We start from the raw sequence: 17,525 nt of genomic DNA, 5'->3' as shown, positions 1-17,525 counted from the left end.
AGACAAAGACCCACATTGGAGCACCGGACTGAAATCTCAAGGTCCAAATCAAGAGCAGGAGACAGAGCACGAGCAAGGAACTCAAGACCGTGAGGTGAGGGGTGCACCCACACACTGAGACAATGGGGATGTTCTATCAGGAACTCACCAAGGCCAGCTGGCCTGGGTCTGAAAAAGCATGGGATAAAACCGGACTTGCTGAACATAATGGTCAATGAGGACTACTGAGAACTCAAGAACAAAGGCAATGGGTTTTTGATCCTACTGCACGTACTGGCTTTGTGGGACGCTAGGCAATTTGGAAGCTCACCTTACTAGACCTGGATGGAGGTGGATGGTCCTTGGACTTCCCACAGGGTAGGGAACCTGGATTACTCTTAGGGATGATGAGGGAGGGGGACTTGATTGGGGGAGGGGGAGGGATTGGGAGGTGGTGGTGGGGAGAAAGCAGAAATCTTTAATAAATAAATAAAAAGAAATGGCATTAAAATAAAAATAAATAAATAAATAAGTAAATAAAATTTAGTATTCATAAAGATTTAGACATTAAACGTAGGTTGAGTGATATTGATAGGGTATAATATATTCAGAGAGTAACAGACAGAAATTAATATATAAACCTAAATGTATTAATAGATATTTTGAGAAAGCATTAAAAATGCTAACTTTAAATTTTAGACTTCAAAGGTAATCAATTGTGCATTATTAGGACAATAATATGTTATTATTCTACATTATAAAGTATGAAAACAGATGTAGATGAATATAATATACAAATAATATAATATAATATATTTAACAAAATTGTCATTTTAAGTGACCTGAGACTTTATGGCTATTTTAAAATATGTTCATTCAGTAAATATTGTTATTCATCTACTGGGTTATATTATATTGTACAAATAATTTGAAAAGATAATTTTATATATCCTATAATGCCATATACAGGAAGAATATATTTAATTTTGTAGCTCAGGTAGATTTTTCTCATTCATTCAAATACAGTTTGGAGTATGTGTTATTATATTGTCATGATTTTAAAGTCAAATGTGAGTTTAAAATTAGTTAATGTCTGTTACAAAGTATCACTAATGCCTTACACACCTAATGTATCAATTAGTATGAAAAAAATAAAACTAAGCTCATCAATTTTCCAGTACTATTAAGTAATCATAATTGTAGGAATTGATGAGCATATATTAGTACAAAAATGTTGAAAATTGGGACAAGATAATAATCATAATATGTCAGGGTTATGGGTAATTAATAGTAAAAGTAAAAATAGTATGTTTATTAAAAGCAATTTTAAAATATATGGCTTGAATTACTTTTCATTTTTGCTTAAATTTCCAGGAGTCTGTTGGTTTTGTTTTTGTATGGAAAGCATATCTGAAGGTAAGATTTACATCTTGAGGTTAAGTTAGTCATTGCTTTTCTTGATAGTGACTCTATCTTCAAAATAAAATTCCAAAAGTGAGATTACACAATGATCCAAGATTTTTAGTTTACAGTTCTAAATGTCCTTTGTATAATAAATCATATTGATACTAGAAATGTAACTATTTTAAACACATAATATCTTTATATTTGGAGAAGAAAATTATATACATTTAAAGAATTACAACATTACCAAATAACTTAACTGAAAAATACTGTAAATTACTTTATTACCATGAGTTTTCTGCATGGAGAATCACAGGTTTTAGTCAAGAACTTACAGTTCGATGAGAAGTTCAATTTGGATTATCACGTTTTATGTGCCTCACAAATTCTCCTAGTTTGTGAAATCAATTATATTGTATAATTAGTAATTTTAATTCTGCTTTAGCCCAACTAATAAATAGTTTTAAAGTTATTCTATTTATATAGTCACTCACTTATTGATTTTATATACATGTAGGAAATGAAGTTGTTCTTTAAAACAGAACCTAAGGTGAAACAAGGCTTTACTTATTATTGGGGATGTTGTTACGGTGTCCAAAATTGAGTCATCCCCACTCTTAATTTAATATTTCATTGTGATTCTTCATGATGAGTAAATGAAACTGATAAACATTCCAACATATCTAATAATGATAGCAATTTTCCTTAAATTTCTATGGACTTTTAAACATGCTATGCTGCATATTTTTGTTTCTTATAAATTATTTTATAAAGAATATGACTGTAGAGGAATGGGGAGTATAGGGTATATGTTATACTACCAGGCAATTCAGCCAAATGATGGTGTTGCATTTCAATGTATTCTTATAAAATAATGATACTTGTGCATCAATATATAAAAAGCATTGACAATTTGCTTAATCTAATTTTCACCGGAGGATAGGAGTACTGCATAAATCATGACCACTGTAGTTGCAAACCTGGCTCTTTTAAATTCTCCCTATAGAACCTTATCGAGGTCAAGCCACTCAGTCTCTGCCTCAGCCTTCACAAATTTAAATCGGAAGCTTTGTTCTCATATTGAAGAGTCTGTATACGGAGATGAGACTATATGAGGAAAACCTTTCTATGAAAATGCCTTTAAATAATTTTTCAGTTTGATTATGAGATAAGGCCAGTTCAGGCACCCTCTCCTCTACTGCCCAAGGACCTAGCTGGGGACAACCCCTTGGACACCTGGGAACCCCTCTAGAGCCAAGTCTCTTGCCAACCCTAGAATGGCTCCCTTAATTAAGATATCTTCTTCCCTGCTCCCATATCTGCCCTTCCTCCATCTCAACCATCCCACTCTCCCAAGCTCTCCCAAATCCTCCCCTCTCCCTTCTCTTTCCACCTCTCCCATACCCCCCCCACTCCAACCCTCCCCCCATGCTCCCAACTTTTGCCCGGCGATCTTGTCTGCTTCCAATTTCCAGGAGGCTCTATATATGTTTTTCTTTGGGTTTACCTTATTATTTAGTTTCTCTAGAACTTACAGGCTCAATGTCCTTTGTTTATGGCTAGAATCCACTAATGAGTGAGGACATACCATATTCATCTTTTTGGGTCTGGGTTATTTCACTCAGGATAGTGTTTTCTGTTTCCATCCATAACTACACTGATGAGTATCTTGAATATCACCATAGAACCATCGTCCAGCGATGGATGGAGATAGAGACAGAGACCCACATTGGAGCACTGGACTGAGGCCCCAAGGTCCAGTTGAAGAGCAGAAAGAGGGAGAAGATGAGCAAGGAAGTCAGGACTGAGACAGTGTGATGGATCTAAGGGGAGCTCACCAAGGCCAGCTGGACTGGGACTGAACGAGCTTGTGATCAAACTGGACTCTCTGAATGGGGCTGACAATGGGGACTGACTGAGAAACCAATGATAATGGCACTGGGATTTGATTCTACGGCATGCACTGGCTTTTTGGATCCTAGATTGTTTGAATGGGCATCTTCCTAAGCCTGGATGAAGGAGGGAGGGCCTTGGACTTCCCATAGGGCAAGGTACCCTGCCCTCTCTTAGGACTGGAGGGGGAAGGAGAGGGGAAGAGAAATGGGAGGAGGGGAGGAAGTGGAAATTTTGAATGGTATTATTTATAAAGCAATAAAAATAATTTTTCAAAGTGTGATCCTGATAAAGCACTAATTATGGACATTATGATAAAATGTATGTTTTTCTTAGGTGAGACTCAGTGAAAGACATCTGGATACCCAATTCCCTGCTTGCCATTTAATCCCCAAACCCATAGCTCACTGCTTTAAAAGAACTGTAGATACCAGCAACCGTGACGATTGGTGTGCCATATTTTCCCTGAATGTTGCTCATTATCATTACTATTTCATAAATTATTAATTCACAAATTTTATCTAAAGACTGATACTTTTTTGGCTCTCAATCAAATATATGTGTGATGAGTATATTTTTATCCTTCAAAATATAAAGAAAGGTTACTTTTATAGTGCTGATGGTGACTTTCTTATAGCAATTATACAGACTTAAATTAACTTCTCAGTGAGATGACCTTGGAATAAAACATGCTAAAATTGTTAATATCTGAGTGGTTTAGCTCCTGATTTTGTCTTCTGTATTTTCCTCTGTGAGTCTCCAGAAGCTGTAACATCTTCCCACACTCACTTTTTCTCTTGAACTATCTTCTCAGCTGCTGTGTAAAGTAATGTCCTGACAGGCTCCTGCTGTCCCTACAATCCCATCCCGTGTGATCCTGTTTGAGAAGCTATGTTGGTGATAGGCATTATACTATTATGAGTTGCTAATGCACCTATCATTTCTAGGAAAATATGCAAATATGAAATCTAGTTTTATATTCTATTTGTCTTTTAAACACCTATAAATATTATTTTTATCTTCATGTTTATAAGATCCCCTCATGGCATACTCAGTAATTTTCTTTCTTTTTCTTGGACACAAGGCTGAGGGCAGTCTTAACATACAAATCAGGTAATATTCTATCATCTTCACTTAAAACAGTTTTACGTTATCCACAAAATTCCTGTCTACTTTTTTTGGAGACAGTTCTGTGGTAAACTTACCAGATAGCTTGCAGTTTTGCACATATTTTGAAATATTCCCTAGAGTTGCCTTAAAGTTTTTTAATAGACTCAAGAATGTTCAGGCTAGAGTTTCATTTGCTCCCCTCAATTAATATTCATTAATAATTAAGTGCTATATATTTTTGTCCCCATCTTGAAAGTTGAGACAATATAATCAATTCTTTAGCAGTTGAAATCAATACTGATAAATTATGTGTGAAAAATATAAAAAACTCTCTTCCTACATTTAAGAAAACACTTCTTTATGCTTAACAATATAAGCTCGTTATAAAATAAAATATGAAAACCACCTTAGTTTTATCTAAGTTTAGTGAAAAAGATTAGATATGAAAAAACCAAAGGTTTATTGTATATAAAACCTGAAAGTAGTGTTATAGCTGTGGTTTCATTAGCTATACAAAATGAAGTACATCAATCAATGGAAATAGTAATATAGGTAGAAAGCAATGCAAGGAATAAAAATTATACTAATGCCTATGCCTTATATAAGTAGCTCTCTATCCTACTAATCCTGCAAACCATGAATTTGTGATACCAGCCAGATTATCATTTCCTGTTGCTACTTCAAAACCGTAATTTTATTACTGTTATGAATCATAATGTAAAAATCCATGTTTTCCTTTGATCTTAGGCCACCCATATAAAAGAGTCACTTAAACCCCCAAAGGGGTCATGACCGTCAAGTTGAGAACCACTGCTATGTTTATATATAGTAAACTGTGTATTCAACAATATAATAAAACATTCAATTTCTTACCTTAAATCAAAATAATGCAGGTTTTTATTAGAAGCTATTATTAGCTTTGTGTTTACATAAATTGTATGGATGCTATATGTTTGACTTTTAAAATAATTACTTTGATATAATAACTTTCTGTTTAGTAGATAGTGATATCCAGTTGAGCCTATGAAATAAAATATGCTTTGGTATTACATATGAGGTTTGGGACATTAAATCTGAAATCAAACCCATACGATAGTAATTAATCAAGTAAAGAGGAATTCTGGAAAGAGAGACAGAGACCGACATGTGATAATGTTTGAGTTCGAAATACGAATTAAGTTATAACCGAGGGAACATGATACATATAAGGTAAGAATAACAGTGCTTAAAGAAGAAGCCTGAAAAGTTAAAACAACATTTCTTCATAGTTTGGCAAGAGGCCTCTTAGGTCCCTGGCGGGACGAGTTGCAAATGAGTCTGGGATATGTATAGTCAGTATCTTCAGTAGTGGAATCATGGATAGACACAGGAAGAAATCTGTGGGTTCTCCCAGGAAAGAGAAAGAGGTGGCTGGAAAACAAGAGACGAGAAAACTAATAGATAAACGCAGATGGGCCAAAGAAATAAAGGGCTATGGAGACAGCTCAGAAACAAAGCAGAATAGGATAAGGAAACAAACCAGAAAAGGAAAGGGAAGAAAAATAAGCCAGAAGGAGAAAAAAGGAAATAGGAAGGAGAATACAGGACAACAAGAATGAAGATGTTGCAGCACGGGAATGTCAAGGTGTCCCTTTGTGAATCTTAGACCTTGACAAACGCCAGCTACATAGAGTATTTAAAATCAACCATATAAGCCAGGAGGTTGACACCAGTCATGACTGCCACAGCCAGTCGGCGATCCCAGGCACACACAGAGTGGGGAGCCTTGTACTGACAGGTTACATCCATTGTTCTGTGGGGCTGGCCCTCGAACACCTTATTGAACTGGAAGAGGGGCCAGAGGACGACGGCTGTAGTGTAGAAGAGGACGGACAGGAAGGCCATACTTGTCAAGAAGGAGGCGAAGTTGAAGGGCACAATGTTGGTGTAATTCCCCACTTTCACTATGATGATCACCATGGTTAGGATGAAGCATATGGCATACACGGCCACGCACCACTCCAGAGCAGGATTGTTGTTGTACAGACTTGGGTTGCTGATTAAGAGAAAGATGATACAGGCTACGAAAGACTCAAAGACCTTCAGCCTCCCGGACACAGTGGCCATGTAGACAGTTGTCTGACCAGGTCTTGCCCGAGTCCAGGTCACTTCCGTTGCATAAGCCACACAGGAGATGCAGGAGAAGATTGTGGCACTCACAGCGTGTTCTCTGACATAGCCATGATCTAAAAACTGCATATACGTGAGAGGGTAGATGATGGAAGATGACAGGCAGAAGAAGAGAGCGTAGCTGGCACAGATGTTTGGGAAATTCAGCCACGACAGGGGGCAGTATCTCTGGAATCCACCCAATTCCATGCTCAGGATCATCAGGGTCATGGAGAAGCAGAAACACCAGGAGAACATGCACCAGTTGCCCGTGGAGCCAATCCACGCACCTCCATGGGCCACTAGGGAGAAAGCCAAGCAGGTAGATGACAGCTCAAGCAGACGGAGAAGGCCCAGGGGCCGGATCAGTATCCGAGGGGACCCCACAATAGTCAAAGACTCCAGTCCTGGTGATACCGAGGTCTTGATGGTGGTGTGGGTCACTGTTACTGGCGAGACGGACATCTAGACCGAAAAATTGACTGTTCCCGTGTGTGAAATTCTGGATTGTAAAGAGAGACTGAATCACACCCTTGAAAAAGGCTGGTCAGAATTCGTTGACAGACTATGGTTTCTGAAGTTGCTCTGGCCGTTGGCCTTTCAAACGGTATCCTTGCCAAAGCATACGGGTTCTCCCTAGCTTTGTTTTAGGCAGTAAGGTGTGTATTAAAGGCAGTAGGGGTTGGGAACAGGAAGTAGGTCACATAATTCCCCTTCAAGTTAAAAGAAGAAAAAAAAAATACTCTGGCTCCCGATCAATACTTCGGGATCTTCGCCTTTCCTTCTTTCTTTCTTTGGCTTCCCGCTCTAGTTTCTGTCATTCTTTCTCTCTTTCTAATTCTCTGTCAAAACTAGAAGATCCATGACCCTCCCGGCGAGGACTTCTACTTCTTGATCTTCTTGGAGATAGATCTCTGTGGACTCAGTGATCTCCTTGGAGATCTGGACCGCCGGCGCTCAACATGTCTGTCAATCTCCTCAACTCCTTCCTTGCCATCTTTCTTCATCTTCCTTGGCCAGATTTTAATCTGTTGATCAATATTCTTCTGAACTGGAACTGGAATTCTTAGAAACAACATAGAAAACCACTCCAGTTTTTTTTTGTTGTTGTTTTGTTTTTGTTTTTTGTTTTTTCGAGACAGGGTTTCTCTGTGGTTTTGGAGCCTGTCCTGGGACTAGCTCTGTAGACCAGGTTGGTACCACTCCAGTTTTGTGAGAAAGGAGCGAAGCATCTCTCTTATGGTCATTACACAATCTCTGCTAGCTTTCACATCTAGGTCCTCATCATCATCAAGGAAGGGCTCAAACCAGTCTGTAGGGGGTTGTGTATACCTTATTTTATTTTTATTTTTATTCTTTTTTAATTAAAATTTCCACCTGCTCCCCGTTTCCCATTTCCCTCCTCCCAAATATTGCCCCCTCCCCCCACTTCCCTACCCCTATCCCCACTCCTCTTCTCCTCCCCCCACTCCATTCCTCCTCCCTCTCAATACTGAAGAGCAGTCCAAATTCCCTGCCCTGCGGGAAGACCAAGGACCTCCCACTTCTATATAGGTCCAAGAAGGTGAGCATCCAAACAGAGTATACCTTATATACATAAATCCAAGGGCTCTGATATACGGAGAGTCTGTATGTGTTATGAGACCCATCACTTGCTTTTGAATTAACTTCAGGGTGAATAATTTGTATAACAGGCGAAAAGCGGTAGAAACAATGGCTCCTGTTCCAACACCTAGAACCCCTCCGCACATCCCCGTCTAATCAGCTGTCTTCCTGCTTCCTTTCTCCCTTTGCTCAACATGTGTGAGAAGTTGCAGTTGAAGTCATGACAGGAAAGGGGATAGAAGAGACAGGGATCAGGAAAGAGAGAAAGAAAATGAGAGCGGTTGAAGACGAGATCGAGATTATGATAAGGAGAGATGAGAAAGGGACCAGAGAGCTCGAGAGAGCGCTCCAAGGAGCAGAGGAGTAGGGGTGAGGGAGAGGAGCAGAAGCATAGAGAAGACAAGGAGGATAGGCGACACAGAGACGACAAAAAAGATTCCAAGAAAAAACACAGCAGAAATAGAAGCTGAGAGAGAAAACGAAGCAGAAGCAGAAATGCAGGAGCAAAGACAAATCAAGCAAACATAAAAACGAAAGCAAAGCCAAATAAAAGAAGTAGAAGCGGCAGTCAAGGAAAAACTGTCAGTGTTGAAAAACTGAAAAAAAAAAAAAAAAACCCACAACACAGCCCTAGCAAAGAGAAGTCTAGAAAGCGCAGCCAAAGCCAAGACCGCTCCCACAAGAGAGATCATGGGGATGGCAAGGACCAGTCAGACAGACAGGATCATCAGAGGAGCCAGAGTGTAGAGCCAGAGAGCCAAGAAAGAGAACATAAAAACAAAAATGAGACTGTGGGAAGATTTTATAAAACTGGATCACGCTGAATCTTTTAAATGTTGATTAAATTCTGCTTTTCCACCCAAGTTAAGATTGTGCAGTAGTTATGCTCTCTTTGAGCCCCCTGTCGGCTGTGTTTTCATTTCGTTTTGTGTAGGGAAGTGCCTTTGTAATCTCATATATCACATTGATGTTTCCACCCAGTTGAGTTGACACATGATATATAGATTGTTCTTGCATGTTTGTTTGTTTTTAAAATTACAGTCTGTACATATGTCCTGAAAATGTTTTAAATCCTTTGGCATGGCTGCCATGTTGGTTAAATTTGTATAAGGCAATAAACTGCCACTAATTCTATTTTTGTTTTGTAGGTATGGGATTATGGTTGTGTACTGAAGTTAGCATGGCTGTCCTTTTCATAATAGAATGCTAAAGACTTTGGGAATGGATCTTGGATGAGGGTTTTAGGAGAATTATGTGCTTTCAATATACATGAAGGCAACAGTTGTAGGGTTAACACATTCTTGTTCACTGTACATTACCTTGGAAGCTCTTGTTAGTATGTTATATTTAATATTCTCTACAGCTAATGTTAGAGAAAATTTATGAGAGGTTTAAATTAGGCTGTGATTTGATCAAAAGTCATTTTAGCATTCTACCTCAAAGGGACATTGTTAGTATGCCTAAAATTTATTCACTTAGTTTCTTTTTTAAAAAATACTACATTGACATGTGCTTTTCCCCTCCTTGAATTCTTTCTCAGATTTTAAAAGTACTGTATCAAAAAGCTGTGTAAAGCCTGACATTGCAGCAGCCCTATACTAACAAGTGATGGTGAGAGGGTGGGGCACGCGGGCAGAGAAGCATTCAAGCCTCAAACTTCCAAAGTATTTTTATAAATGGAGAATACTTAAATTATGAAACAGCTTGATATAGTATCCTTTTTTTTAAATTGAAAACTTTTTTATGGATGAAGGTGCTATTTGACTTTTTAAGCTTAATCTAGGAACTGGAGTATAGCAGTAATGCAGTGCCGCTTTATTTAAGACTATCAGCAGATAGTTTGATAGATTGCTCTTATGACTTGTATTCTGATTTCAGGTAACCATCATGAGTATAGAATAAATACTGGAGTAAATCCTTAAAAACATACTCTGGTAGTCAATAATGCACAGCATTGACCTGAAGCTTTAACCACAGGTCTTGGGAAATGTATCTTGGAATTGGGTCCACAATTTTATCGTTCTTACTAAAAACCAACTACACTTGTCCATACTAAAGGAACCAAAAGATGGATGGATGTCCTTTCTCCCTATTCTTTCTGTGTATTAAATGATAAAACAAACAAACAAACAGAAACAAAAACAAAATTTAAAAAATAAACACATGTAACTGAGCAAAAATCCAACGTGGCTTTTTCTGTATAATTGTTTAAATGATTTTTTCATGTTTGTATTGAGCTATAAAATAAATTATTCTCCACTCCCTTTCCTTCCTCCCCTCTCCCCTTCTAACCTCTCCTGTATCCCCCACACTCCCAGTTCACTCAGGAGATCTTGTCTTTTTCACCTTCCTATGTAGATCCATGAATGTCCCCCTTAGGGTACTGTTTGTTATCTAGTTTCTCTGGGGTTGTGGCCCGTAGGCTGGTTTTTCTTTGCTTTATGTCTAAAAATCACTTAAGAGTAATCAAAGATCACTCTCTGATATCTCTAAGGGACAGTGATGGTGTCCTTCCTGTCTCAATTTTTAAATAGGATTCTGTTAGCCTTAAAGGCATTCTCAGATATACAAAATTTTCCATCACTTATCTTCCGAATTATATAATAAAATGACTACATAGCATTATTATTATTTTAATGGTTTTTTGAGATAGTATCTCATTTAGCTCAGGTTAGCCTGGAACCTGGTATGTAGCTAAGATTGGCCTTAGCCTCTTGATTCACCTGTCTCAACCTCCGAAGTAGAGGGACTACAAGTTATCCTGTGCGCTCAACCCAGTTTTGTGACACTGTTCTCCAAAAAAATAAGTTTTTCAAAAGTTATTCTTTTCTTTCTTGGGTGGGAAGGACAAGGAGATTGAGGACATCAGATGATAGGACACCTTAAGAGAATGTTCCACATGCATTTATATGTGTTATTTAGTCTCTTCTTGTTTACTTGGTTTCTTATGTGGGACTGACATACCTTAAGTGTCATACATTATATGTATGTATAAATATGCACATATAAATGCATAAATAATGTTTTTTTGTTTTTATTAGTTTCTGGAGCTTGGAGTTACTTAGTTTCTCTTATTAGTCAGAACTTTTGTCCCTTTCTCCTATACCTAGATTCATGTCCTTAAAAAAAATCTCAATAGTATTCAATGTTTAATGATAAAAAAGTGAACTCAAGCTGGACAGTGGTGGCACATGTCTTTAATCCCAGCACTCGGGAGGGATAAGCAGGTGGATCTTTGTGAGTTCGAGACCAGCCTGGTCTAAAAGAGCTAGTTCCAGGAAAGGCACCAAAGCTACTGTGAAACCCTGTCACAAAATACCAAAAAAAAAAAATAGTGAACTAATTGTGGCCACAATAGCCATGCCATGTCTTCGTTTTATCTCCTAGAATAAGTCTTAAGACAAATAGGAAATTGGTGGTTATCTCCATTACGTTCATGCCATTATTGCAGCAATGGGCATTTCCTGCTAAATCAGTCATTATTGCAGCTCACAATGCTCACAGATTAGTGAGATTAATGATAACATTTGTCCTCTGGCATCAACCATACCACTATCAATACTAACCAGAATTGATGAATCTTCCATTTCAGCTCCAGCTTAATTTAATTTCCTATGACTCAGGAATGTAGCCTCTTCAGGGAGATCTTATTGCCAAGTTCTTAAGGGTAACCCAGAAAAATGGCCAATAACTGATGATGTTTGGGAGGTTATGCGACCTCACTGGCCACCATCTAAAAAAAAAAAAAGATAACCCCTTCCTTGTACCATTCTTTATTATTTATTTATTATTGTAGGTTAACTTCATTTGGACTCATTTTATATTCATATTTTGCATATGCATATATGGTTTTATGTTCATATTGTATATGTTTATCGAATATTTTATATTCATATTATACATATGCATATGTTTATGTACATATTTTAAGATGCTTCTACACTAGTAGATTTTCATATTATATTTTCAAAATATCTTTAAAGTAGTCATCCTTTCTGTTTTTGCTTGTCTATACTGCCCTCCCCTCCCAAACTCCTTTTCAATCTTCCCATTCTTCCTTCAAAACTAATCTCTATGACCTCTTGATCTTTGTGGAAGAGTAGTAGATGCTAACAAGAAAACAGCCTTTTCTGTACATGATAGACAGTTTTTCATGTGAACAAACAGACATTTAAACAACATATACAAGATCTACACATGTCAGAGTTTGGAGTGGGTCATGATGTTCCAACCATAAGTGGATATTTATTGGCTGCTACCTCAGCATGTCAATAATATTTTAGTGGATGACCACAAATCCAAGTGTGTTGAAGGAGCTGTGGACTGCATTCCTGCTGCCCGCCTCCCAGCCACCGGCTAGCTTTACCCAAAATAACAACACACAAACTGTATTCTTTTAAACACTGCCTGGCCCATTATATCTAGCCTCTTCTAGGCTAATTCTCATGTATTAATTTAGCCCATTTCTAATAATCTGTGTAGCACCACTAGGTGCGCTTACGGGGAAAGATTCAGCATGTCTGACCTGGTGGCTGGCTGCATTGCATCTGGTTCTGAGAGGAGCTGCCCTGCATCTGAGCTCACTTCCTCTTCCTCCCAGCATTCTGTTCTGTTTACTCCACCTATCTAAATTCTGCCCTGTCAGATGGGCCAAGGCAATTTCTTTATTGACCAATGAAATCCCACATCACAAGTGTATTGCGCAGACCAAATTGAACTTAATGGTTTAAAAATTAAAATAAGAAATGAAGCAAATATAGAAAATGATGTGTGTGTGTGAAATGGGATAGATCTGAGAAGAGTTGTGAGAGAACAATGAATGTGATGAAATATATTATAAGAGGTTTTCAATTAGTATAAAAGTACTCTGCTTTAAAATAATGTGTACTGAATATGTGTGCATGACATGTTTTGTATATGTGTATGTGTGCAGATACACATATATCATAGACTATGTGGACTTCAGAAGACAGACTCCAGTCTGTCCTCATCTTCTAACTTGAGACAGCATCTCTTATTCACCACTGCCTACATGATTCTAGGTGTCCTAGGAGGTGCTAGCAATATTCTGTCTCCATCTCCCATTACTCAAAAAAGACACGGGAAGACATTTGTTTCCTGGTGAAGAATTGTGGTCTCGCAGTAGACTTCTTGTGAATTAGTAGGTTGGGTATGAATAGGGAATGGGGATGAGAGAACTTAGATGTTCCTAGAAAGAACATCCAAATAGAGGAGGCAGGAGCCAGATGGGGAAAAATACAAGCAACACGGACACCTGTGCCCTCTTGTAACTCAAGATTTTTGTGGCTCCAATCTGAGAATTTGAGTTTTTTGTTTTGTTGTGTTTAGAGACATGGTTTAGAGACAGCCTTAGCTGTTCTGGAACTATATCTTGTATACCAGGCTGGCCTCAAACTCACAGAGATTCTCCTGCCTCTGCCTCCTGCGTCCTGGGACTAAAGGCATGTGCCACCATCTCCAAACTGTTAATTATATTTTAAACAACCAGCTACAAACACAGAGAGAATAACTTGGTCTGTGCTAAATCACAGCACAGATGCTTGGAGAATAGTACAGCCTTCTGTAGCCATTTTCTTAATGAAGCCTAAACATTTGCATTCCTTGACATTTTATTTGTGTTTGTTTTCAAAGTGGGCCTTGCTGTGTATCTCTAGGCAGTGTGAAATTCCTTAGGTAGGCCATGCTCAATATTAACTCATAAAGTTACCCCTACCTCTGCAGTGCTGAAGTATTACCATCTGCTACACATACTCAGCAGGATTTGTCTTCCTATGAGGATAAATTCAATAGTGAAATTCTGCGAAATAAGAATGGCTAGTTCATAGAGATCACTACTGCACCGGCCTCACCAGTCTCTGGGATGCCACAGTAACTCTGTTGCTTAAAACTCAAAGAAGGATTTTTAAATTATGAAAACCAGAGACAATGTCACACCAACCTCCAAAATTTCATGTCATCTGTGCATTAGGTTCTATTGTTGGAAGAATAAAATCTCCAGGGGGTATTTCAGGGCACAATTTAACTTTTGTTCACTAGAAATGAGCTTATGTGTGGCAAGGCGTGGGAAGAGAACTGGGGTAGGGCTGTCCCCTAAGTTCTCCTTGAGGTTCACATTCTGAATGTTCCCGGTACCATTAGAGCTCAGGGTCGGGAGTGAGATCCCCCAAGTCCTCACCAGAGTTTAGCCGTTCGCTGGCCCTGAAATCCCGAGCTGATTATTTAGTTTACTCCGTCTACAGAATGGGTTGATTATGTCACCTAATGAATAAACATAATGTCCATAATGTGCTTAGACTAAAGCATTACTAAATTTAGTAAGAGGCCAAACAGCTGATAGGTCTAATTAAACACCACAATAAATATAGCACCAAATCTCTCTACTCATAAGATTTCAGGTTAATACAGTGAACTAAAACCTATTGTACTAAAGTACATATGTTTGAACAAAATATTTTCAATGTATAATTAATTACTGTCACTGTGTAAAAAATGATAAACCTTTAAAGATGGATAACAATGGCCTGCGTGGGGAAATTCCAGGTTTTTTTTTTTTTTTTTATAGTTCTCCAGACAAAATGTTCAGAAGATGCCTAGGAAACAGACTTTAAACCTTTTGAGATGGGCAGAGATGATCTAATATCTTGTCCAAAACTAAACAATTAAATATGTATTTGAATTATATAAGAGTAAAAGATAAACATTGCCCCCATGCGTGTGCAAATTGTGCTGTGATAAAGCATATTCATGAGAAGTTTCAAGATACTTACTGGACTGTGTCTTTCAAACTGCGTTGGCAAAAGTAGTGTAACTTTTAAATGTCTGGGGCTAACCAAATTTACTAGAATATTCAGTGTAATGCTAAGTAGTATTTGAAATATCTTTCTGTTGAATAAAGGATTTATATCTGTATAATTTTTATAGAAGATAACTATGCAAAGAATACCTTTCAGAGAGAATACATATGTGAATGACTACATGATTTTATGTGTGACAGAAATCATAAGTCATATTCCTTCCTGATGAAGCCATTCCTCTAGTTGACAACTGTCAAAGTCATCTGAAAATCCCATGAATATTAAGGCACTGTTCACTAGCACTCTCGGCATTTGGAAGTCAGGCAAATAGAACTCATGAAATATGAAAGGAGTGTGCCATGTCACTTTGTGGAAAATATTGCCATTAAGATGATGTATGGAGAAATTCACACCTTCATCTGCTGGGAGCACTCAACTGTACTTTCAGCCGTATTACTTGCTTCAATAGTGTTACCACTGGATTATGCCCTTCTTTTCTCATAAATTTAGGAGATCCCACAGCTAAGCTTATGGGAAAGACTTAAGTTATTTTAATGTTTATGTTTTAAGCACAGACCATGCTTTTACTGGTATTGTAGCCATTTAATGTATTGTAAAACCCTTTTCCACAGATACCAGTAATGGAACAGGTGTGTTCTTAGGCACATCATGTATTGAAAGTTTTCATTATTCTCTTGGTTTGAGAAGTCTAAATTTATTAGTGTTACTTTTAAAGTCTAGTCATGGAAACATTTTGTCCAGCTTAGTGATAGTATGTATTTGTTGATTATGCGTGAATGCTCACAATTTCACTTTACATAAAAAATTATTCTATCTAAGTAACTTGGAACAATACAGCCATTTCTCTCCTCCTTAGTTTACAGTAATTTGAAATACCAAATGCAGAGTTTTTATTATAAAGGACAAATATAAACATACCACATGTGAATCTCTTGATGTTTTATGAATGCGGAAGATTATTCTAAATATTAATAATAAAATTATATACATATATACATGAATTTATTATAAAAATCATATATTTACCTTAGAAGTTATGTTTCAACATATTCTATAATGTTTTAAATTATATTAATAAGAAGCAAAATTGTTTTCTTTTCATTCAAAGAAAATCACATCTATTGAAATATAGAAGAGATATAGAAGGCATAGCTTCAGCACCACACACACCTTCTATCACTCTGTTATGTTCCATAGCACAATGGCCTTTTCTTGCACCAATTAAGGTGTCAGATTTATGCAATAACATACATTTCTTTTTAAACCAGGTTTTCAACCTGTGGGACACGACCCCTTTGGAAGTCATATAACCTTTCAGAAGAGTTGCCTAAGGCCATTGGAAAATACGGATCACTACGTTATAATTTATAACAGTAGAAAAATTACCACCAAGTAGCAAAGAAAATAATTTTACAGTTGGGGTCAGCACCATAGCTTTAGGATCTGCATTAAAGAATCACAGCATTAGGAAAGATGAGAACCAGCATCTCTCCATCCATGCCTCCATCCATTTATCCATGCATGCATCCATCCATCTATCCATCCATCTATCCATCCACCCCTCTGTCTATCTTTCTATCTATCTACTCTCTCATGGATTCCATAAAAATTTAGACACAATATTGTGAGTGAGCAAGTGACTTGATTCCTAATTTCTTTTTGTAAAAACTCAAAAGTCCCATTGCATTTTTAATTTTGAATATATGTGTTTACTAAAAGTCAAGGACTTAGATTCTCTATATTTAGACTCCTGTCTAAAATTAAAACTAGTGATTTCTATATTTATTTTAATTCTGAATATTTTGGATGGTCCAGTCCTTATTCTGCTCTAGAAAGAAAGATTTCTCATATAAAGAAACTTCTTATTTAATTGACTTTTCCCTAACTTTTGAATGCCTTCTTAAAACTTCTAAAAATAGTGTTATGAACCTAAAACACAAGGGATACAAGCTCGCTTATTTAGGAGAGTCCTGCTGAGATTCTGCATGAATTATATCTCTATTGCTCAATAAAAGGATAATATATCGAAGCAATATTTAGCAGTTGGGTTATTAAATTCCAATTGCCTGACTTAGTATATTGATTTCAATCTGACAGAGGCTCAAAGAAAAACCATGTCAACTGCATATTGAAAATAAGATTAAAATGAATGCTGAGTGCTGGATAGGTTTCCACCATCCAGATGTTTTGTTATGACAGAGCAGCCGATAAGGAATAGTTTCACATTTCTCTATCTCCTACTTTTTTCCTCTGAAAAGCCAGTGGTAGCTCTAGGCAGTCACCTGGCGTGATTAATGACAGAGGCAGTGGCCTTTGTGTTACAGTGCTGTATTGCTACCAGGAACTTGCAAGGTCATTATTTCCTCACGAAAAGTTCAAAGGAAGTAAAATATTCATAAAACATGACCTGATTTTATGATAGAGGCCATACTAGTTTTATGATAGCTCATTTTAATGAAAAGAAATACAAAGAACTGCTCACTATAAATATTTGACATCAGGTTCTATTATAGAAGAAAGTAGAATGTCTTAGTGACTAAGGGAAATAAG

General features: G+C 37.3%; 1 protein-coding gene and 1 pseudogene across 3 annotated transcripts in view; both read right to left on the bottom strand.

Moving 5' to 3' along the window:
• The window catches only part of Galntl6 (polypeptide N-acetylgalactosaminyltransferase like 6), a 1,046,769-nt gene that overhangs the window by 832,369 nt on the left and 196,875 nt on the right, over positions 1-17,525 (bottom strand). The window lies entirely within an intron of this gene.
• On the bottom strand, positions 6,028-6,999 carry LOC130863078 (myeloid-associated differentiation marker-like; annotated as a pseudogene).

This window comes from Chionomys nivalis, chromosome 20, assembly GCF_950005125.1.
Source record: "Chionomys nivalis chromosome 20, mChiNiv1.1, whole genome shotgun sequence".
In the NCBI taxonomy this organism is placed as follows: domain Eukaryota; kingdom Metazoa; phylum Chordata; class Mammalia; order Rodentia; family Cricetidae; genus Chionomys; species Chionomys nivalis.
Note: the sequence above shows the minus strand (reverse complement) of the source record. Positions and strands in the feature narration are given on the sequence as shown.